The sequence below is a fragment of the Phocoena phocoena genome, chromosome 6 (assembly GCF_963924675.1).
Source record: "Phocoena phocoena chromosome 6, mPhoPho1.1, whole genome shotgun sequence".
Lineage (NCBI taxonomy): Eukaryota > Metazoa > Chordata > Mammalia > Artiodactyla > Phocoenidae > Phocoena > Phocoena phocoena.
Genome location: NC_089224.1, coordinates 31674805 through 31698056, shown reverse-complemented (window position 1 = coordinate 31698056; position 23252 = coordinate 31674805). Strand labels below are relative to the sequence as shown.

The 23252-nt window shown below is 36.3% G+C and overlaps 1 protein-coding gene and 1 pseudogene across 1 annotated transcript in view; one reads left to right on the top strand and one right to left on the bottom strand.

Annotated features, from left to right (window-relative positions):
- The window catches only part of AGTPBP1 (ATP/GTP binding carboxypeptidase 1), a 175169-nt gene that overhangs the window by 126616 nt on the left and 25301 nt on the right, over positions 1-23252 (bottom strand). Inside the window, exons 2-3 of the mRNA XM_065879503.1 lie at positions 15605-15669; positions 4012-4136 (exon numbers count right to left, since the gene is read on the bottom strand). The gene's annotated coding sequence lies outside the window, so the exon portion shown is untranslated. The remainder of the gene's footprint in view (positions 1-4011; positions 4137-15604; positions 15670-23252) is intronic.
- Positions 1377-17796, top strand: LOC136125020 (NEDD8-conjugating enzyme UBE2F pseudogene; annotated as a pseudogene).

Genomic DNA, 23252 nt, shown 5'->3' with positions numbered 1-23252 from the left:
TCTTGTTTAGTAACGTACTGTTTAAACTCCACATATTTGTGGTTTTCGCAGGTTTTTTTCCCTTGTAGTTGATTTCTAGACTCATAACATTGTGGTTATAAAAGATACTTGATATGATTTCAATTTTCTTAAATTTACCGGGGCTTATTTTGGTCTAGAATGTGAACTATCTTGGAGAATGTTCCATGTGCACTTGAAAAGAATGTGTATTTTGCTGCTTTCAGATGCAATGTTCTATATATATCTATCAAGTCCATTTGGTTAAATGTGTCATTTAAGGCCAGTGTTTCCATATTGATTTTCTGTCTGGATGATATGTCCCCCTTGATGTAACTGGAGTGTTAAAGCCCCCTACTATTATTGTGTTACTGTCCATTTCTCCCTTTATGCCTGTTAATACTTGCTGTATGTATTTAAGTGCTCCTATATTGGGTGTAAATTTATTTACAATTGAATTGATCCCTTGATTATCATGTTAAGTCCTTCTTTGTCTCTTGTAATGGTCTTTATTGTCTGATACAAATATTGCTACTCTGGCTTTCTTTTGATTTCCATTTGCATGGAATACCTTTTTCTGCAGAGGAAATGTTTAAAGCTAACAGAGGTTGATTCATGAGGCTCAATGAAAGAAGCCATCTCTGTAACATAAAAGTGCAAAGTAAAGCAGTGCTGATGTAGAAGCTGCAGTGAGTTGGTTACATGAAACAGCAGATTTTCAATGTAGACAAAATAGCCTTATATCGGAAGAGATGCCATCCAGGACTTTCATAGCTAGGGAGAAGTCAATATCTGGCTTCAAAGCTTCTCTCATTAGGGACTAATGCATCTCGTGACTTGAAGTTGAAGCCAATGCACATTTACAATTCCAAAAATTCTAGGGCCCTTAAGAATTATGCTTAATCTACTCTGCCTGTATTGTGTCAATGGAACAATGAAGCCTGGATGACAGCGCATCTGTCTGCAACATGGTTTACTGAATATTTTAAAGCCCACTGTTGGGACCTACTGCTCAGAAAAAAAAAGATTTCTTTCAAAATGGGACTGTTCACTAACAATGTACCTTGTCACTCTGACGAAGAGCTCTGATGAAGATATACAAGATTAGTGTTGTTCTCATGCCTGCTAACACAACATCTACTCTGCAATCCATGGGTCAAGGAGTAATTTTGCCTTTCAAGTCTTCTTACTTAAGAAATACATTTCATAAGGCTATAGCTGTCATAGGTAGTGATTCCTCTGATGGATCTGAGCAAAGTCAGTTAAAAACCTGTAAAGAATTCACCATTCTAGATGCCATTAAGAACATCTGTGATTCATGGGAAGAGGTCAAAACATCAACATAAACAGAAGTCTCAAAGAACTTGATTCCAACCCTCATGGATGACTTTGAGGGATTCAAGACTTCAGAGGAGGAAATAACTGCAGATGTGGTGGAAACAGCAAGAGAACTAGAATTAGAAGTGGATCCTGATGATATGACTGAATTCCTGTAATCTCATGATAAAATATTAACAGATGAGGAGCTGCTTCTTATGGATAAGCAAAGGAAGTAGTCTTGAGATGGAATCTACTCCTTGTGAAGATTGTTGAAGTGACAACAAAGGATTTAGAACACTACAAAAACTCAGTTGATAAAGCAGCAGTAGGGTTTGAGAGGATTAATTCCAGTTTTAAAAGAAGTTCTACTGTGGGTAAAATGCTATCAAACAGCACCACATGCTATAGAGAAATCATTCATGAAAGAGTATGTGTGGCAAACTTCACTGTCTTATTTTAAGAAATTGCTACAGCCACCCCAGCCTTCAGCAAACACCACCTCAATCAGTCAGCCACCTTAAATATTGAGGCAAGACACTCCAATAGCAAAAAGATTATGACTCACTGAGGGCTTACATTTTAAGCAATAAAGTATTTTTAATTAAGGTATGTACATTTTTTTAGACATATGCTATTGCACACTTAATAGATTACAGTACAATGTAAACATAACTTTAATATCCACTGGGAAACCAAAAACTTCATGTGACTCACCCTATTGCAATATTTGCTTTGTTGCAGTAGTCTGAAATCGAACCTACAATATCTCTGAGGTATGCCTGTAGTTCCACATATGAACCACAGCATATATTATAAATAATTTATCATTGATAATAGTTGTATAATGTAGTTATAATGTCCCAGAGTTTGGCTACATCAAAATTAATTCAACCATTCTCCATAGTTGGATATTTAAGGTTGTTTCTTGATCTTTGACTTTACAAACACTGAAATAAACACCTCCAAATATTCTTTTATATAAGATTTTTATTTCACTCAGATTTCTGAGAGTGGAAGTGTTAAGTAAAATAGCAGGTGCACTTTAAATTTTAATAAACATTGCCAGATTCTTTCCTCCAAAGCTTATAATAATTATTGCACCACCTACAGTGTATGAGAATACCCTATTTTCCATGCCTTCAACGGCACTGGATATTGTCATTCTCTAATTTCTGCCAATCTAAGTAGTGAGAAATATCTTAGTTGCTTTCATTAGTAATTCCTGACTTTTATGAAAGTAAAGAACCTTTTCATATGTTTACTAGATATTTGCATTTCTTCTTCTTTGAGCTGTAAATTCCTAATCTTTCTCTCTCAAATGGATAGACAACTGGATTATGCTATAAATAATGATGGGACAATCTTTCACTAGTAATTTACACTGTGTTAACTATAAACAGAGTCATTGTATTATACAACCCCAGGGGGCAGTATTCAGGGGCTGGCTCTCCCATTTGTGGGTGGCAGGGTGGGGAAAAGGACAATCTCTGGTAGTGGTATGACTAGGGGCATTTTCAGTAGTGATGTTGGAGTTGGGACTTCTAGACTATGATGGGAAGAGTCTACAGTGGTGAGAGCAATTATACGCAAGTAGTATCTATAGGTTTGGAGAATTTGTTTTTGTTGGGGTGTTTTGTTTTGTTTTAAGGAGTTATTTCGTATGCGAATACAGTGAATATACTTGGTACATCTATCTATCTTTGCACTAATACAGTGACCATCCTCATACATTTACCTTAGTTGATAAGCACAATATTTCAATGACCTACACCTCCAGAATAATGAAATAATAAAAAACTAAATAAATTAAAATAATTGTGAATTGTCTGGATCTTAATTTTAACAGAATGCCTTCAATGTATCACTGTTAAATATAAAGGTAGCTACTGGTTTACCCTTATTTAGAAAAAGAAAAATCAAGGTTTTTTTTAATCAAGCACAGATTTTGGAATCTTAAATTTCTTTTTTAGCTCCTATTGAGGTAATCACGTGGGTTTTATTCAACCTGTCCAAATAATGCTATACTGATATATTTCTTGATATTATAATTGGACTTAATTCATTAATGTTTTATTTGAGATTTTTCAAATTTAGGTTCCTAAGTGCAAAGTTAATACTTTCCTTCTCTTGTACTCTGTCAAGGTTTTGATACCAACTAAGTAGTACTAGCTTCATAAAACAGATAAATTATGCCTAATTACAGACATCATTTACTGAACATTTTTAACATTATTTTTACATGCTTCTCATGTAAATTACATGATAATTACATGATATCTCTTATCTCTATTTCAGAGATGGTGCAGCTAAGTCCTAGAGATTCAAAACTTCCCTAAGGTCACCCAATCACTGAATGACAGGGCTTGCATTTCAAAATGGGGAACAACACTAATAACCAACATAAAACCTGCCATCTTTTTGTCAACATTCTAGAAAAAGTAGTACTGGAATTAGGTGTTGTCTGAAAATTAGGGAAAGGGGGGCATTCATACATAAGTAAACTCATAATCATTTTTTAGAAACAATGCTTTGAAGATCAATTTCTTCCACAGTTATTCACTTTTCTAGTTCTTGAGTCTATGGGAGAAAGTTCAATTTTTACATAACCATGTATTTATCAAAAGTCTGAACATTCTTAGCATCTACATTTAAAGAATTAAGAAAGCATTCCAAAAACAAGAGATTAAAGTTTACCTTGACTCTGAGCCAGATGAAGAATTTTTGATGTAACATATCTGGCAGTATCTGATTCTGTAGATTCAGTATTGATCTTCTCCAGCTGAGCCAGGAGTCCCACAATCCGAGAGTTATTGGTAAGGCTAAAAAAAGAATGTTACTTTAAATTAGGGCACATTCTACATCAATTGCAAATAAAATACTATAAAGATCAGTGTTAAAAACAAATCAAAACAAAATTCTACCCTTCTAAAAACTTTAAGCATTTACACATGTCACATTTCCTTACTCTTTGTTAGAGCTTAACATTGCTATGTTCTGTTGATTTACATGAGAAACATTCTATTTCAGGAAACCACAAAAGTGCACTCAACCCTATCCAGCAATCTTTTATCACATTCTGACAATTCACCTTTCCACTCTCCAAGCAGACTTTTTACACATCCTATGCTTTCCTCAAAACTCTAACCATCCCTTCTAACCCACTCCATTCTCAGCTAGTACCCTGCTTCATAACTATTATAAAATCAAAAAAGAATACATTCATTTCCCACAAACAGTTTCTTAAATCTCTCTGATTCTCTACCCACATTCTTTCTTCTTTATTCCCATTCATTATACATTTGCATATTTGGTGCTATTCTAGGTACTGCCAACAGTAAACAAAATGAACAAAAATTCCTGCCCCTCAGAGTGAACATTCTAATGGGACAAATTACATAAATAATTATATAGTACGAAGGAGGTAGGAAGCACTATGGAGAAAAGCGGGTTGTGGGAATAAAAGATGAAAGGGTGCGGAAGGTTGCAATTTTAGACAGGGTGGTCAGGGAAAACTTTGAGAGGGTACCATTTAGGGAAAGGCCTGAGAGGAGTAAGAGAGTAAACGGTGCAGACACCCACAGAAAGAGCTGACCAGAAGACAGAGTCACAATCATCAAAACATCAAGGCAGGACCATGCCTGCTGTATTCAATTAAGAGTGAGATGGGGGCTTCCCTGGTGGCGCAGTGGTTGAGAGTCCGCCTGCTGATGCAGGGGACACGGGTTCGTGCCCCGGTCCAGGAAGATCCCACATGCCGCGGAGCGGCTGGGCCTGTGAGCCATGGCCGCTGAGCCTGCGCGTCCAGAGCCTGTGCTCCGCAACGGGAGAGGCCACAACAGTGAGAGGCCCGCATACCGCAAAAAAAAAAAAAAGAGTGAGATGGCCGCAGCAGACTTAAAGGAGAATAACGGTAAAAGATGAGGTCAAAGTTGAGGGTGGGGTAGAAGAGAGCACAATCATTTAGAGCCTTATAAGCCACTGTAAAAACGTTGACTTTTTGCAACTAGGTGAGACAGGAAGTTTTTGAGAAGAGTGATGTGACCTGACTTGATTGATTGATTGATTGATTGATTGATTTATGGCTGCATTGGGTCTTCGTTGCTGCACACGGGCTTTCCTCTAGTTGCAGCGAACAGGGGCCACTCTTTGTTGTGGCGCGCGGGCTTCTCGTTGTGGTGGCTTCTCTTGTTGCAGAGCATGGGCTCTAGGCACGAGGGCTTCAGTAGTTGTGGCTCACGGGCTCTAGAGCACAGGCTCAGTAGTTGTGGCACATGGGCTTAGGTGCTCCACGGCATGTGGGATCTTCCCGGACCAGGGCTTGAACCCATGTCCCCTACGTTGGCAGATGGATTCTCAACCACTGCACCACCAGGGAAGCCCTGACTTGCTTTTAAAAGGCTCTCTTTGGCCGGTATGTTGAGACTCAAAGAACAATCCCTCCACTGGCATGCCTAACCCCAGCCCTTCTTGCATTCCCAATGTATTTGTTCCTTCAAGTAATCTTTCTCTGATTCATCCTTTAGCTCTCCCTTTCAACTGGATCATACCCATTGGCACACAATATGATCCAGGAGATCCCACTAGTTACCACCCCATTTCTCTGCTACTCCTTGAAGGAAATGTCTGTACTTGACCTCTCCGTTTCCTCACATGTTCACTTTTTCAAACTACTAGTTTGGCATCTGCACTCTGAGGTCTCCCCAAAACCTCCTGTGGTCACTTCTTTCCTTGTCAGATTCAGAATCTCAGCCCTATCCCAATCAGCTTCTTCTTTCTTCACTTTCTCCCTTGGGCTTCAATGGCTCCATATTCTCCTGATTTTCTTCCTAACGCCACTTCTTTTAGATCGACTCTACTGGCTCCTCCTCCAACAAACCTCTAGATGCTGAGGACCCCCTACAGCTCTATCCCCAGCCCTCTTCCCTTCACTCTCTCCATTCTACTACCCCAAGCAATCTCATCTAACCCCACAGCTGGGGGTTAGATTAAAACTGATATGCTGCCTGGCTCCTACGTTCAACTTCAGCCTCAACCTGCTCCTCTTCCAAATCTTAACTTTCGCAAACTCACATGAAACATCCGTTGCTCAAGACAAAAATCTAGACTCTCTTTCCCATGCCCAGCTCAATATTAGCTCCATCTCTAAAACACCTCAAATCCATCCACTTCTCTCTATCTCTTATCATTATTACTACCCAAGTCCAAGCAATCATCATTTCTCACTTGGCAATTACAGCATCCTAAATAATCTGCTTTCATTCTTGCTGCCCTCATACTGGGAGCCAAACACACTGGCCTTCTACCAGTTCCTTGAATATAGCAAGTTTCTTCCCAATCTCAAGATCTTTATATTTGCTGTCCTCTCAACCTAGAGGATAATTTCTGCCAGTTCTTCATATGGCTGGCTCCTTCTCATTTCAGGTTACAACCTGAAGATGTCCCCACTTCTCCACCAGCCCCTCAGCTTCCAATATTAAAATGTGTCCAATGATGTAAGCTTCACAAAGGTAAAGACCTTGCATGTCTTATTCTATATACGTAGTATTTCGAACAGTGGCTAGCACAGAATAGGCAATACCCAGCTATATTCAGAATGAACAAAAAAATGAAGCATATGGAAAACAGTATATTTATACTTTTTTTAGATTAACAACTAGACTCAATGCTTTAAATTTGGAGGTACTTCATCTGAAAAGGTATCTGGAGGATGAAAAAAACATATTGAGCATACTATTTAAGAATGTAACTAAAATAAAATAATACAATATTTCCCAATTTTGCAAATAGCCAGCATTATATGGAAATGAAAATATATATCACTATGTATAAATCTCTAAATGAAAAAACAACAAAATATATACAGTATGATATTAACATAAAGTTTTAAAATATACAAATTCAATACAATATATTCTTGTGTGTGTGTGTGTGTGTGTGTACATATATTTTCCCCTCCCCAACAATGGTATCATTAATATGTTTGTCTATCTTTATTTTCTGTAAACTGGTAGTCGAATTTAAAGGCCTAATCTGATCAAGGCCTGATTTGGTGACATGAATTCTTTGTAAGTGGTACTGTAATCTTCCATAAGGAAGCAAACAGGATCTGGTTATCTTACTTTTGTCATATAAGCAGTCACTGGTTACCACTGCCTAGATCCATTACTTTAGTAGGGGTTGAAAAGCACTGATACTCTACCATTTCCATTCCTTCTACTTCTTACCTAGGACAATTCCATAAAAAGAAAAATCCCTTATTTAATTATCCAGAGGTATAATTCATCAAATAAAAGCAAAATAAATGCTGGATTTTTAATTTATCTTTATTTACCAGTTTTCAGAAGAATGAGTTCATTTCCAAAAGTCCTCCCCAAGTAATCAATGAAGTATTTTGATTTCATGTATCAATATGTACTCAGATTTAAACGCATATGATACATTTTATCCACTGTAGTTATTAATGCTCAAATTGCCCCACCTTTGATCAATGGGAGCCTCTTCGTGTGGGCTCCCAAGTCCTTTTGTTATGATCCTAGTCTTTGATAGGTTCCTGGATTTTGATATAACAAGACTGTTATTAGGCCAGCAGTTCTCAGTATATGCTCTACAAAACTGAGTACTTGAGGCTCTTTCAGAAAATCTGTGAGGTCAAAAACTATTTTCATAAAAATACTAAGACACTATTTACCTTTGACACAGTGTGGACATTTACATTGTTGATCTGAAGGCAATGGTGGATAAAGTGCTGGCACATGATACAATCAAGACAGTGACACCAAACTGTAGTCACTGTGTGATAACTAGCAGTCACCATGTTCTTCACCAACATGCACTCACAGTTAAAAACAAAAATGCCAGTTTCACCTGTGAGTATACATTTTTTAATATTCTGTGTGCACATAAGACATTTCAGCTGCACAATGAAATAGGATGGTTGAGGGAAAACACTTGTGTGGTAGTTTAAACTGCAAGCTGAACTAGTTACTTTTTCCGTAGAACATCATCTTTACTTTAAAAAAACAACTGACAATGATTATTTGCACTGGGGTATTCTGGAGTGCATTTTCTTGGCAATAAACAAAATGAGTCTATCATTTCAAGGAAACAACTGATAGATTTGTTACCAATGATTAAATGTGAACTTTCAAGCAAAAATTAGAATCTTGGAAAACAAAGATCTACCATCATGACCTTGACAGCTTCCCCCTTCTTAAAGAATTTTCTGATAAAATCACTGGTGATATTAGTAAATGTAATTTTTTCAAACTGTGTAATAAATATTGTCAATATTTAGAAGGTCTGCATAACTCACTGAATCAATATGTTCCAAATACTGACCAATGTGTGATGTTACAAATTCAGACATGGGAAAAAGAACCAGTCAATATGCAAAAGAGACCAATGGATTTTAATGTAAAAGAAAATTAAAAGTTCACATATGTGGTTTCTGACTCCACAGTGCAACTAACCTTTAAGGAACTACCACTTATCAAGTTTTAGTGTAATATCAAAGAACATCCACTTCAATTTGAATTTCAAACAATATGGCTTTATTTCTAAAGTACATTGTTATTCAGAAATGTTTATTCCTCACCTATAATTATTACTCTTGCTTTAATCACATTTTTACTGTTTCTCTCCAAATACTGAACACACAACTTTATTTTCCTCCATCATAAATCAAAGGACAATTAGCCACAATTATGTGAAAAGGCCTTTTATTCAACTATTCCTTCCTTTTCTAAATATATACCTATGTGAGCCCATATTGTAGCCATATACATTAACAACATGAATACTCATTAAAACATATATGTACATACGTATAACATATGTGTGTACTATAAACAATATGTATACTGATGTATGTATGACAGTTTGAACTCAGAAGGAGATAAGAAAATCTAGCTGTCTTCCATTAAACCAGACATTAAAGAGATTTGCAAAAATTTAATAAATCATGCCACCTTCTAAATATTTTTGATAATTTAGTTATTTTAACATAAAATATTACTATGTTATTATGCAATGGGTTTATTACTGTTATTTTTAAATGAAGTAATAAAATTTTTTTAATTTCTCAGTTTTAATTTATAATATGGTAAATATCAATAGATTAAAAATAACGCACATTCAACAAAAGCTTTTACGAGTCATTAATTTAAGAGCACAAGGGGGTTCTTAGACAAAAAGTTTGAGAACTGTTGTTCTCAACTTATCTTGCACATTTTGTTCTCTGATCTGGAATCGACCCTTTCTCCAAAAAGCCCTGGTTCTTTTTGGTAAGAAATGGTATTAAGACACCACAGTCTGCATACTAGAGAGCAAATACATCTTTAAAAACAATTCTGTAACCTAGATTTAAGAAAAATTTGCATTATGGAAACCAGGATTCTGAAATTTAATAATTGAGTGGGTTTTTTTGTTTAGTTTTCTCCAGTTATTTTTCTCTTAAAGGTCATCTGTTAGCATTTTTCAGTAGCTAATAAAACATTTACTATTAAAAATATTCAAAAACATACAAAACACACTGATCATAACACATGCTCTGTTCCATTCCAAAGTAAGAGTTTGAATTTTAAATTAAATCACACCACTATCAAAGTAAAACAACTTGCAACTAAGTGATTCCTTTCTAAGAATCATGCTCTTACAAATTATAGATGGATAGATGCATGAATTTTTTGAAGGACGGCAAACAAATGGAAATTAAGAACGTAGGCAAGTTGATTTCCCTATTTTTACTTTTCTCATTGACAGAATAAAAACTGGACGAAATATTCCAAGCCACCCCCAACTCAGCCCTAAAAATTTAAGGCTGCTGACACTAATGTTGAGAGAACTGCAGGGTGAACACCAGAGGGCACCTCTACCTACTGAATGATTTTTAGACTTTGGAAAATCCAAGGATAAAGGTAAAAACAAAAGCTATACAGCTATTCAATGAGTGATCTGAGCTACACAGCAGAGCAGAAAATTGTTAAATAAAGAGGCTCAGACAAGGATTTATCTTCCCTGCCTTGCCCTATTTTTAGATGAATCAAAATGAGACCAAGACCAACCCCGGGAGTTTCCATTTATAACTGCTAATGTTAATTACTTTATAGTAAAAAAATCATGGAATTGAAAATATGATCAATGTGAAATACATCAAATCGAGTTAACTTTCCAATGTATATTTTAAACTATCACTCAAATATTTGTTTCACTGTAGTGGTCTCCTACTGCTTTTGATTCTTCGAGTTTACATCCAGCCTTACAGCTATTTCCCTAAAAACATAATTTTTTTGTAAGTTACAAAAGTCTCAATGGTGTATAGATATTACCTTGCAACAGATAATTTCCCAAGCAAGTGCAAGGGCTAAAGAACCTATCTTCACATTATAAATAAATTTTATTACCTTTTCATCTTAAAACGTAAATTGAATACAGATAGTAAACGTCTTCATAAATAAGATATAAACATCTGACAGCAAAAAATTCATTAAAATATATCAAAGTTTTAGACTTAACCAAGACTCATAGTAATAAAGATTTACTTTCAAACCATATAGTTTTATGTCCAAAATATACACATTATCTTTCAGAAATGGTTGTTCCTCATTTATAACTCTTTATTTTTATTACTTTTGCTTTAATCATATTTTTATTGTTTCTCTCCAAATACTGATCACAAATCTTTATTTTTCTTTATCGTGCAGCAAAGGACAATGAAAAACAGAAATTTCACTACCATTCCTTTATAGAAATAGTTAAATATTTAAATATGTAAGTTTGGAAAATAATATTCTAAATGGAAGAGAACAATACTTCTCTAACTACTTCTAAGATAATAATTAAACACAATAAAGGCTTCTTTAACAATAAATGTAGCTCAATAGTATCAAGGGATTTGTTAAAGAAAACCAATAAAAGTTTGTTAAAATTTTAAATAACCTGAATTTATACCAGTGTCAACAATAATTAAAGTTATCCTTTAAATTTCTTCACCAAAGTTAACTAAATGCTAATTATTTTATATTCATTATTTTTAAAAATTTCTCCGGTCATGTTCTAGTGGGATTTTAGGTAAGTGCTTATGGCTAACTTCTAACTTTAACTTTCCCCCAATATTTGTTCTCTCTTTTATAATAACAAGAGTTTTAGTCAGGCCTATTCCAACTCTGTTAAAACCACATTTCTCAGCCTCACTTTATACTCTTAAAAATTATTAGGGACACCCCTCAAAGAGTTGTTATTTGTATGGGAAATAGGGATAAACCTGAAAAACCAGTGCACTGAAAACTACAAAATACTAGTGAGAGAAGTTAAAGAAGATCATAAATAAAAGAGAGATATATCATGTTCAAGAGTAAGAAGACAATAGTATTAAGATATCAATTCTCCCCAAAGTGATCTACAGAATCAAGGCAATCCCAATCAAAATACCAACAGGCTGTCATGTAGAAATTGTCAGACTGATGCTAAATTCATATGGAAATGCAAAGAACCTAAAATAGGCCAAACTTTAGAAAAAAGAAAAGGTTGGCAGACCAACACTATCTAAATCTTGAGACTCGTTATAAAGCAACAATTATCCAAACAGTGAGGTATAGGCACTAAGATAGACATGTTGATCAACGGAACAAAACAGAGTATGAGAATAGACCTACACATCCACAAATAACGGATTTTTGATAAAGGTACAAAGGAAACTCAGTGAAGAAAGGATAGTCTTTCTAAAAATGGTGCTGAACAACCAGATATCCATATGCACAAAAAAAAGAACTTCTATCCATACCTCACACCATATATAAAAATTAACTCAGAAAGGAGCATAGTCCTAAATGTAAAATCTAAAACTATAAAAACTTCTAGAAGAAACATAAGAGAAAACATTGGTAATATGGGTTATGCAAATATTTCTTAGATGCAACTCTAAAAGCATAATCCATAAAAGAACAAATAAGCAAATGGAAATCATCTAAATTTGAAACTTCTGATCTTAAAAGATACTGCACAGAATATGAAAAGACAAGACTGGAAGAAAATGTTTGCAATTCAAATATCTTATAAAGGACTTGTACCCATAATATATAAAAAAATTCTAAAACTCAACTATTAAGAAACACTGCAATTCCAAAAATTGGAAGATTTGGAAAGATATTTCACCGAATAAGTGCATGAAAAGATGCTCAACAACATGTCATTAGAGAAACGCAAATTAAAATCACAATGAGATACCAATACACCCCTATTACAATGGCTACAATTTTAAAACAATGATCATAAGAACTTAAGAATTTAAAAAGAATGACCATACCAAGTGCTGGTGAGAATGTAGAACTAGAACTTTCATACACTGCTGCAGGGAATAGAAGATGGTATTAATGTCTTTGTAAAACAGATTGTTGGCAGTTTCATAAAAAGAAACACAGACCTACCATATGCTTCAGCCATTCCAGTCCTAGGTATTTAGCTAATAGAAAATAAAGTATAAGTCCAAAAATGCTCAAAATAAAGTGTAAGTCCAAAAATGCTCATGCAACAACCAAAAACTGGAAACAACCCAAATATCCAAAAGTTGAATGGATAAACAAATTGTGGTATATCAACACAATGGAATACTACTTACTAATCAAAAAAGGTATGATTGCAAGAGATGATTCTCAAAAATAATTGCACGAATCAAAGAAGGCATACCCACACCCCTACCTTCTACCTCCACCCCCACCCCCAAAAAAGACATACTGTATGGTCCCATTTATATTAAGTTCTAAAAAAGCCAACACATCTGTAGTGACAGAAAGCAGATCAATGGTTGTCTGGAGTGAGGGATGGGGTGGGAGAGAAAGATTACAAAAGGGCACCAGGAGACATTTGAGCATGATAAATATTTTCAGTATTTTGATTGAGAGGATAATTCCAGTTATACATAGGCCACACTTACCAAACTGTACTCTCTATATACAGCTTGTTGGAAGATGATTATATCTCAATAAAGCTGTTTAAAAATTCGTAGGTACTGTTGGTGTAGTGGATAAGGCAGAAACTAAAGAAGAGTGGTTAGAGAGTGTAAAATGAGATGTAGATTTCATTTATAGGCTATTTCAAAATTTTTGTCTTTTGAGGAAATCAGATAAATTGAGTAGTAACAGAAGAGCAGAGTCTAAATATTGGAAAGCCTAGATCATGTTTAAATGATACGGAATGGAGGAGTTAAAGATTCAATACAGAACAATACTAATGATTAAAAGACCCTGAGAAGGAAAGAGAGAGGTGAAATCTAGAACACAGGTGACAGTATTAGTCTTTAACAAAAAACAGACACATCCTCTGTTGCAGTAAATAACAGGAGGGTAAACAGAGGATAGAATCAAGTAAAGGGGAGTATGCAAATTTTGTGTAAGAAATATAAGGATAATAAACTGTTTTATCTCTATGATATCACAGAGGAGGTCAACTGCTGAGGGTATGTATATGATACATCTGAGGATTTCAAAGATTTGAAAGGTATGAAGAAAGTGTAAAACAGTCATTAAAAAAATTGAGAAAATGAGCTTTATAGAGAACCACGATAGTAAGATTACTGATCAATAATGATCCATAATTTTTAGCAATATCTTCCAAGTTAGTTCATCCTCCAACATCATTCAGCTGCTCAGTAAAGGTCTACCCAGGGAAAGGACTTCGTCTGGTATGTGTGATGAAATAATACAAAGTGAGGTAAAAACATTTCAGGTATTCCAAGAGTGTAATGATGAACAATGGATTCTACACTAGGTAAGAGAGGAAGAGATGACAAAAGTCAATAGCTCAGAGCTCTGGATAAGGCAGAACTCTTTGCAGTACAGCCACTTGAACAAGTGAGCTAGAAAGGTAAAAGATTTTTGTTGGAAAATGAAAAGTCTGAATTAGTACTTTGAAAGGAGAGTTTTGCTGGTGATAACATTTAGGGCATGAACATGATGATGTAGAGTAGGGAGTAGAGAAAAATTCTGCTTCTTGTATCTTATAAAATTTTCATTACTTGATTTCTCACCACCCACTCACATGGTCTTTAAATCTGCCAATCTAATCCATCCAATTACAGTCCTTGCGTAAACTCAGCAAGTATCAATATTCTACCCAATCCTCCAGATTTGCTAAAAAGTCAGAAAGTCTCAAGCCAGCCTTGCCTCTTCAAGTCCATATCACACAATAAACACCTATTTATGAGGATCCTGTTTTCTAACTCTATGGACCTCACAATTTAACACTTCACTGTATACTGGTTAAACCACTATACTGCATTTGTTCAGGTGCTTTCATGAGGTTATAAGCTTCATGTAAAAAGAGAATAGGGCTCAATTCTTCAGGACATACTCAACACCCATTTTCTGCAAAGCACTGTGTTTAAGTGTTATATTTATGTTTCTTTTCTATTCTCAAAGATTCAGTGCTGGGTTAGGTACATGAAAGTGTCTAATAGAGATCTCACAGTTGAGAAATAAATCTAAAAGGGGCAAAAAAATAAACTAAAAAGAGCATCTATAGAAGCCTTTAAAGACAGAAAGAATATCATAAGTTTTCTGTGGAAATGGATGTGCTTTGATCAAGTCTTATGTAAGGAAAAAAATTCAGTGGCCAGACAATATGTAAATAAGTGAGCACAGCTGTATTCCAGTAAAACCTTATTTACGTACACTGAAATTTGAATTTCATATAATCTTCATATGTCAGAAAATATTATTCTTCTTTTTATTTTTATTCCCAACCATTTAGAAACGTAAAAACCACTCTTAGCTCATAGGCCACACAAAAATAAGAAGTAGGCCAGATTTGACCCATGTGTCCTAGTTTGCTGACTCCTGCTTTAACTGAAAAGTTAAACATTAATAAATATTAATAAAATAACATAAATATAACACACTATATTTAAACAAATATTTCTTAAAGTAAAAAGTTTCAAATGATCACTTCATGCATTATTTCTGTAATTTATACATACTGGTATTTAAAATTGCAGAACCAGGGCTTCCCTGGTGGCATAGTGGTTAAGAATCCACCTGCCAATGCAGGGGACACGGGTTTGAGCCCTGGTCCGGAATATCCCACATGCTGTGAAACAACTAAGCCCGTGCGCCACAAATACTGAAGCCCACACACCTAGAGCCCATGCTCTGCAACAAGAGAAGCCACCACAATGAGAGGCCCGCGCACAGCAATGAAGAGTACCCCCCACTCGCTGCAACCAGAGAAAGACCACAAGCAGCAACAAAGACCCAACTCAGCCATAAATAAATAAATAAAAATAAAATTGCAGTACCTTTTCTCTGGTATCACTTTTAACTTGCTCATCTTGAATTACTTCATTTCACCATTGCAGATAATCTGAAAAGAAAAAAAAAGTTAATGATATTAAACACACAATTCTGTTTTCTATATATTAGATGTCATAAAAGCCATACAATTGAAAGTTTTTATCATGGGCAACATAATACTGGAAACCACAGGAAAATGTTTGAGTTTTATGTGCTTCTGGCAGGTCACTTCAGTGTGCAATGTGTGACTATTAAATTACCTAAAATCAGCCAGTAAAATGTTATCAAAAATCCTAGTGCTACAAAAATGCAAAAATTTAACATAACACAATTTATGATATAGTACCAAGATTTCTTTTTAGATAATTCAAATTATCCTTCCTGTTCTAATACTCCACCTTAAAATACTCAAACCAATCACAGCATCATGGGATTAGTGTATTGTCCACCATTCATACAGCAGTGCAATACTGGTAAATATGTATGATTATTTCTATATGAAAACACCTTAATCAAAAACAAATTGTTTAGACAACAGAGCAAAAACCTTCTAAAACATCATCTCATTTAATATACTTACGCATATTTTCCCTCAATCAATACAGGTTTCATCTTTAGAAAGTGCATATTACACTTTTAAACCTTAAATCTTTTTTTTTTTAATAGAAGGAACCTAATACAGGAATTGGTCACATGGGTGCTGAAAGTCTAGCAAGCAAAAGAGGAAACCTAGGGAGGCTCAAGATAAAGAGTTGCAGGAAGCAGTTACCACCCTGGGCTGCAAGGACAAGAGGGAGAAGGGGTTTAAAACCCTAAATCTCAATTCACACAATTTTTATAATTTTTCAGGTTTATTTTACAACTATTCACCCCCCCAAAAAAAAAAACCCTAGATATCTTTTAATTTTACATAGCAGTGCTTATTAATGAAGCAGAATTTTGTGGCATCACAAGAAGTTTAAAAATTACTGCCAATTCAACAAGTTACATTCTTATGCAATATTTAGTAATGCTACATTTAAAAGAAAACAAACATGCAAAAAAAGAGACTTCAAATTGTTTAATATAATAGATTTAGAAGATATAGGGCTTCCCTGGTGGCGCAGTGGTTGAGAGTCCGCCTGCCGATGCAGGGGACACGGGTTCGTGCCCCAGTCCGGGAGGATCCCACATGCCGCGGAGCGGCTGGGCCCGTGAGCCATGGCCGCTGAGCCTGCGTGTCTGGAGCCTGTGCTCCACAGCGGGAGGGGCCACAGCAGTGAGAGGCCCACGTACCGCAAAAAAAAAAGAAGATATAGATATTCTGGATGTAGTTCTTCAACAACAAAGAACTTTTACATTAACAAAATAAACATGACTTTTTTTCATTTTTCTAATTACCTCAATTATGAAAGAGGAAACATGTATTTAGGGTTATGTACAAAAATTACATAGGCTGTTTTTAAGGTAGATAAGAAATTTTTAAATGCTGTTTTTTCTTTTAATTGACTTTTTTAATGACTACCAAGTCAAAGTAACTTTTCCCAATTTCCAAATTAATTAAGGGGGGGGCATCTTGCGTGTCTTCAAAAGTGCTGCTGCTGCCATAAACAGAAGTTAATTAAGCTACTTCTACTTGTTGAACAGTATGACTTTCTCTAAAACTAAATTAACAGCAAGCCCACCTCAGGAGGTGAGGGGCCACATCTCGCCTGTCTCGGGTGCCCAGGGTAAAGAGAGCAGTAATACTGACGTTGGCAAGCATACAGAAGCGAGATGATGGGTCTCAAAGGGTCCCGGACATCAGCCATAGCCTCCAACTCTGCTCGGAGGGCTTCTATGAGAGACATGCTGCTTATTAAAGAGGTTGCTTGAAATGAAGCTAATTTATAATACGTTGCACATGTAAAGTGCATTTTTCTGATCCAAACAAGCTTCACTGCTTTCAGCAAACTGTAACTCCAACCTCCCAACGTGAAATGCTTGACCAGGATCACTGGTAAAATATGTCGAAGTTTACTAAGAGAACATTCAGTTGATGGCACCGGCTGGGCTCCCATGAGGACACGGAACGATGTTGTTTCGGGATTAAACTCTGTTTACTGATCCTCTCAATTCTGATGTTCCACTGAATCATGAAGCTGCAGAACATCGTCTGTGGGACAAGGAGGACTTGGGGAATAAAGTTGAAGACTACACGAAGCGTTACGCCAGATGATAGGAGCAGAAGGCTGCAGGGCTCATAGGCTGTGTGTTACACATCTGTCTCCAACTTAAAAGGAAGCCCTCCTCCCCAGTCATGAAGCTGCCTCTCAGTCCCACTGGTTGTCCAAGTCCTGTGACCATGTTGTCCTGAGGAAGAACCTCTTCACAACTGCCCATTGTAGTTGGAGAGTTCTACATAAATACAGCAAGAAAATGTGTTTGAAGTTCTAAAGGGTTGCCTCCTTACCTTAACATATTTACTTTTTTGAAACTGTACTAAATAGGCCTCTGCTGAGATTCCTGAGAAGTTGTAATGAACTCAGAATTGAGCCTAGAGCTTGCTTCTTCCCTTTTTCCCAGACAAAATCGGTTCCCTGTACAAGTGATGCTAACGATGTGCTCAGCATAGCTTGCAGACTGGTGATAAGAAATCCGTTACAAACTGTGATTGGATGTAAATTCTTAGCCCTTTCCTAGATGTCATGAAGCTTCCCGGAATGTATAGAGTCGTTCACTGTAGATCTCTACTGAAATGTGCATTGTATGTAATGTGAGTATATTTGGAACAGATTCGTAATTTGTACAATTTAATGCTTTAATTATTTTTTTCTATTGTCATTTAGTTTGTATTTTCATTGTATAGAGCCAACAGAAGGATGTTAGGTCAAGCAACTACTGAAGACAAATACAAAGGAAATACAAAAGAAGGAAAAAAAGTGCATTTCACTAAGCCAATATGTCCCTTACAGTCAGTTTTTCTTGCTGAAGTCTGATGCCACAGTACTTCAGAGAAAAAGAAAAGCCTTCTTTTTGCTTTGACAGTTTGTGTTCATTACAGTATGGTGTAACAGAAAGAGCAGGAACCTAGAAGCAGAAGTGTTGCATCCCACAAAGTTTTGTGGCTTTGCCAACCAAGTGTGACAAAGCAAGAAAGGGACAAAGAAGCTGAGACCGTATGCAAGGGAGGCTGGAAAGTCCAAGATCAAGGTGCTGGCAGTTATAGTGACTGGTGAGAACTGGCTACGTGGTTCATAGACCCCCATCTTCTCACTGTGTTGCAGCATGGGGGAAGGGGCCGGGGGGTTCTCTTAGGTGTCTTATAGGAACACTAATTCCATTCATGAGAGCTCCACCCACATGACCTAATCACCTACCAAGGCCCGCCTCCAAACACTACTGCTGCACTGGGCATTAGTTTTCAAAAAACAAATTTTTAGGGACACAACATTCAGTCTGTGGCACTATCTGAATCACTTTTATGATCTGACCTACCTCATATTTACTTTAAAATATTTCAGGAGGTTAGGAAAAATGGACATTTTAACAGAGCTTAACAGTGGTTACCTCTGGGCATGGGGGTGAGTGGAATAGGGGGCTGGAAAGCAAGGTGATAATGGAAAAAAGATCTTTGATTTCTCATGTTTCGCCATACTGTTTTACCTTCTTATTTTGAAATTATTATAAATTCACAGGAAATTGCAAAGATAGTAGAGAGAGGTCCCGTGTTCCCTCTCTGTTTCACCCAACAGTTATATGACATTTTATGCTAACTCTAGCACGGTATCAAAGCCAGGAATTTGATATTCATACAACATGTTTCTCTAGTTCTATGTCATTTTATTGCATGTGTAATTTATGTAACTACCATGTTTTGCTATATTTTTAAAATATTAGAAAGCATGTATTTACTTGAATAATTAACTTTAAAAAGATGATGAAAATCACTGTAATCTCAAAATTCATTCATTTAACAAACATTAATGGCTACATAGTTTCCACTGTGTATGGCCAAAGAAAGTACTTCCAAGAAGGGGCATTTGATATAGCTGATCACTCTCTCTTCTTGCAAATACTTTATTTATATGACCATATTTTGTTTTCTGCCTACCTCACTGCCACCCCTTCTTAAGTTTCCTTTACTAGTGCCCCAGTGCTCAGTTCTTGTCCTTTTCAACTCCAGTCTCTTCCTTGGTGATCTCATCCAGTCTCATGACTACTCCACATCTCCACTTGGCTCTCTAATAATATCACAAACTCAACATATATAAAACTAATCTGACTTTCCCTTCCCTTCCCAATGTGCTCTAACCTCAGCTTTCCCCAACTGTAGTTAGAGACAATTCTCTCTCTCCAGTTGCTCAGTCTACAACCTTGACTCCTGTTTATTTTACATCCCACATCCAACCCATGAGGAAGTCCTGATAATTCTGCTTTCAAAATATATCCAGACTCCGATCACTTCTCCACATCTACTACCATGGTTGGGCCACTACCCTTATCAGTCTCCTTTCACTCTATTCTCAACACAACAACCTGACTGATCCTTTTAAAAACTTGAAGAGAAAAAAAAAAAAAAAAAGCCACAGATAAATCTTACCAGCACTCTGCTCAAAGCCCAGCAATGCTACCCATTTCAATGACATTAGGGACCCTAAGGGAATACCCCAGCCCTTCCCTCACTAACCTCATCTCCTACCTACAACTCTTCTCCTTTACACTGCTCTAGACACACTGGCTGGGCTTCCTTGCTTTCCACCAACATGCCAGGCTCACTCTCGCCTTTGCCCAACCTGTTTCCTTTGCCCAGAATGTTCTACCAGATATCCCAATGACCAACCAACTCCCAAACTTCCCTTGCCCAAGTATCACCTTTTCAATAAAGCCTATCCCAACCATCCTATTTAATACTTTAAATCACTTCCAGACCCTGGCATACCCACTGCCCCTTGCCTCAGTTTACTTTATCTTTTCCCAGAGCACTTACCACCTTCTATGACAGGATGGTTCAAAAGTATCAGAACACACTGAAAACTGTACTACTCAATAATAACTGATTATAATTGAACAGGTGTCAAAACAAATTTTTAAGGGAACAGTTTATTTCCATGTACTTATAAATGCTCAATATATGGCCCTATCACACCACATACATCAATCCTGTACTCTAATTTATCCCAGACTCTTAGCAGCTTATCACCACTGGTGACTACAAAAGAACCACAATGGGTTCCTTCATTTCCTGAAGGTTTTGAGGAAAGCAGCAACAACCCAAGGTTCTTGATATAATCACATAAGTCACGTAGTTTAATATCTAACACCTTGGTGGTCACTTACTTGACTCTTTTTAATCACCTTGTAAACTAGACAATTTAACTCTGTGTACTATTTATTATCTATTTCTCTCCACTGGAATTAAAGTTCCCTGAGGGCAGAAATCTTTGTTTTGCTCACTGTCTCCCAAGTACCTAGAACAGTGCCAGCACATTGCAGGTGGTAAATAAATTTCTGAATGAACAAAATTTTGAGAAAATTTTACTACACAAATAAGAAATCTTCATTTTTAAAAATCCAACAATATGGTAGATATATTGGCATGCAATATCTAGCTCAATTTCTCTCCAGTGTGCCTTCCTGTACTACAGGAACGTGAAAGCTTTCCAAAAAAAAAAAAAGTATTTCCCAAACTCTCCTGCAGCTAGGGTTCCAGATGTTTTCCTCAATTTCATCATTTATGAAATTTATTAGACTGAAAGTCAGAAAAAGGCCACTTGATCCCACAGGTAAGTACCAACTTAAACGTGCTTAGTTCTTCTACAGCAGTGTATGGAGAGGTCCCAAAGTCTAGTCCAGGGTTTCTCAAAGTGGGGTCCAAACTGAATTCTTTGAGAGCTCATGATGGGAGGGGGTTCTTTTTTCCTTCTCTTTTACTTTTGTGCACCAAGCAGTGGCAGCATCATTAATGATTTTGTTACAAATCAGCTGTGTGTGATAGTACACAGTAGGGCCATGTTCATTTGGTTAGAGTTGGCCTTGATAATTGAAGACTGCAGGACACAGGGAGAAGGTAATAGGCTAATGACTATCAGCCTCTCCCTCTCAAATTGTGTCCCCTAATCTCCCCTTGTGCACTGCTAACTGCCTTATAGGAGCAAACAAACTCTGCAAGTGTAATGAAAAACTGGAGGGAAATTTTACTTTTAATGAAAAAAACTTTATACCCAGTTGCCCCCATTCCTAACGCTTTGCTATTGGTCTGAACATTCCAAAATGTGGACTAAATAAATTACCAGGGACTTCTACTGTGAAATGTTTGGACTTTTTGTGATTTTCTCAGTTAATTGTTTGGTATGCCCTATGTCTCACACATTACCATTTGTAATTTACAAATATGCCTGATAATCCAATGTGGCAATTTTTGAGGCTGAGGTGTGAAAGGAAGGTCAGTGGACAATTCTGGTAAGATTAGTAATGAAGAGTTGTATCTTGCAAGTCATTTCACTAAGTTAATGCAACAAGAGACACACACAAAAAACATATCCTTCTAATGAAAACTACTTATCAATGGATTTATACAATGAAATATCCTGTTCCATTTTGTGTTGTCTGTGGAAAAATCGTTTCAAGTGCAGCAATGGCTCCAGCAATATTCAAAAGACATAGCTGCAAATTATAGTCATTTGACACGTTAAAGATATTAATGGGATCTTAAAATAAGCATAATAAAGCTTTTGCTTTAAAAAATAACATATAATAAAAAGGCTGAGGTAGCAAGTTATATAGTAGCAGATCTTATTGACCAGAAAAAGGAAAGCCACCTCAATTGCTGAGAACCTAATACAGCCAGAATGTAAAATTATGCTGAGTGAAATGTTTACATGATATGCAATAAGAGAAATTTTTAAAGTTCTACAGTACAATAACAGTAAGGTAAGTCAATGTATTGACATGTCATGTGATGTTAAAGACCTACGTGATAACAGGAAAACAAGTTTCTCTAACCAGATTGATGAGCCAACAGAGTTCATCATCTGTAATATTTATAAGATTACATTATATATTTATAGATTTTATAAGATTTGAAAATGGTGAAATCAAGAAAACTTTTTTTTGCTACAGAGTGCTGCCCAAAGCCAGCAAAGGACAGGATATTTAATGTTTTGTCCTCTGTCTCGAAACAAAAGGTCCATCTTGGAGGAACTATGTTGGCATCTGTGCTGAAAATGTCCCATCAATAGCTGGCTCCATGTGAAGATGTGCCACTATTGTTTAAACTCCCCCCACACGTCGAAAAAAAAACCCAAAAAACAAAAGCCTGACTTCTCAACACAGTGTTTTCTTCACAGAGAATTGCTAGTGTCAAAAGCTCTGGAAGATGAAATGAAAAAGTTCTATTTGAAGCTACAAAAAATGATTGACTTTATTAAACAAAAACCTGTTTACTCAAAAATGTTTAAAGAGCTGTGTGAAAACCTGGACAAAGAGCACATAAATCTCCTGCTCCATGCAGAAGTCCAGGGGCTTAGCAGATGAAGAGTTCTCAACAGGACATCGGAGCCGAATGGTGAGCTGCAGGGGTACGTTCGCAAACACAGTAGGCCAGATTCTGCTAAGTGCTCAGAGGATGAAGAATGGCTACTGAAACTAGCCAACTTAGCAAAGATTTGTTATCACATGAAACAAATGAACCAC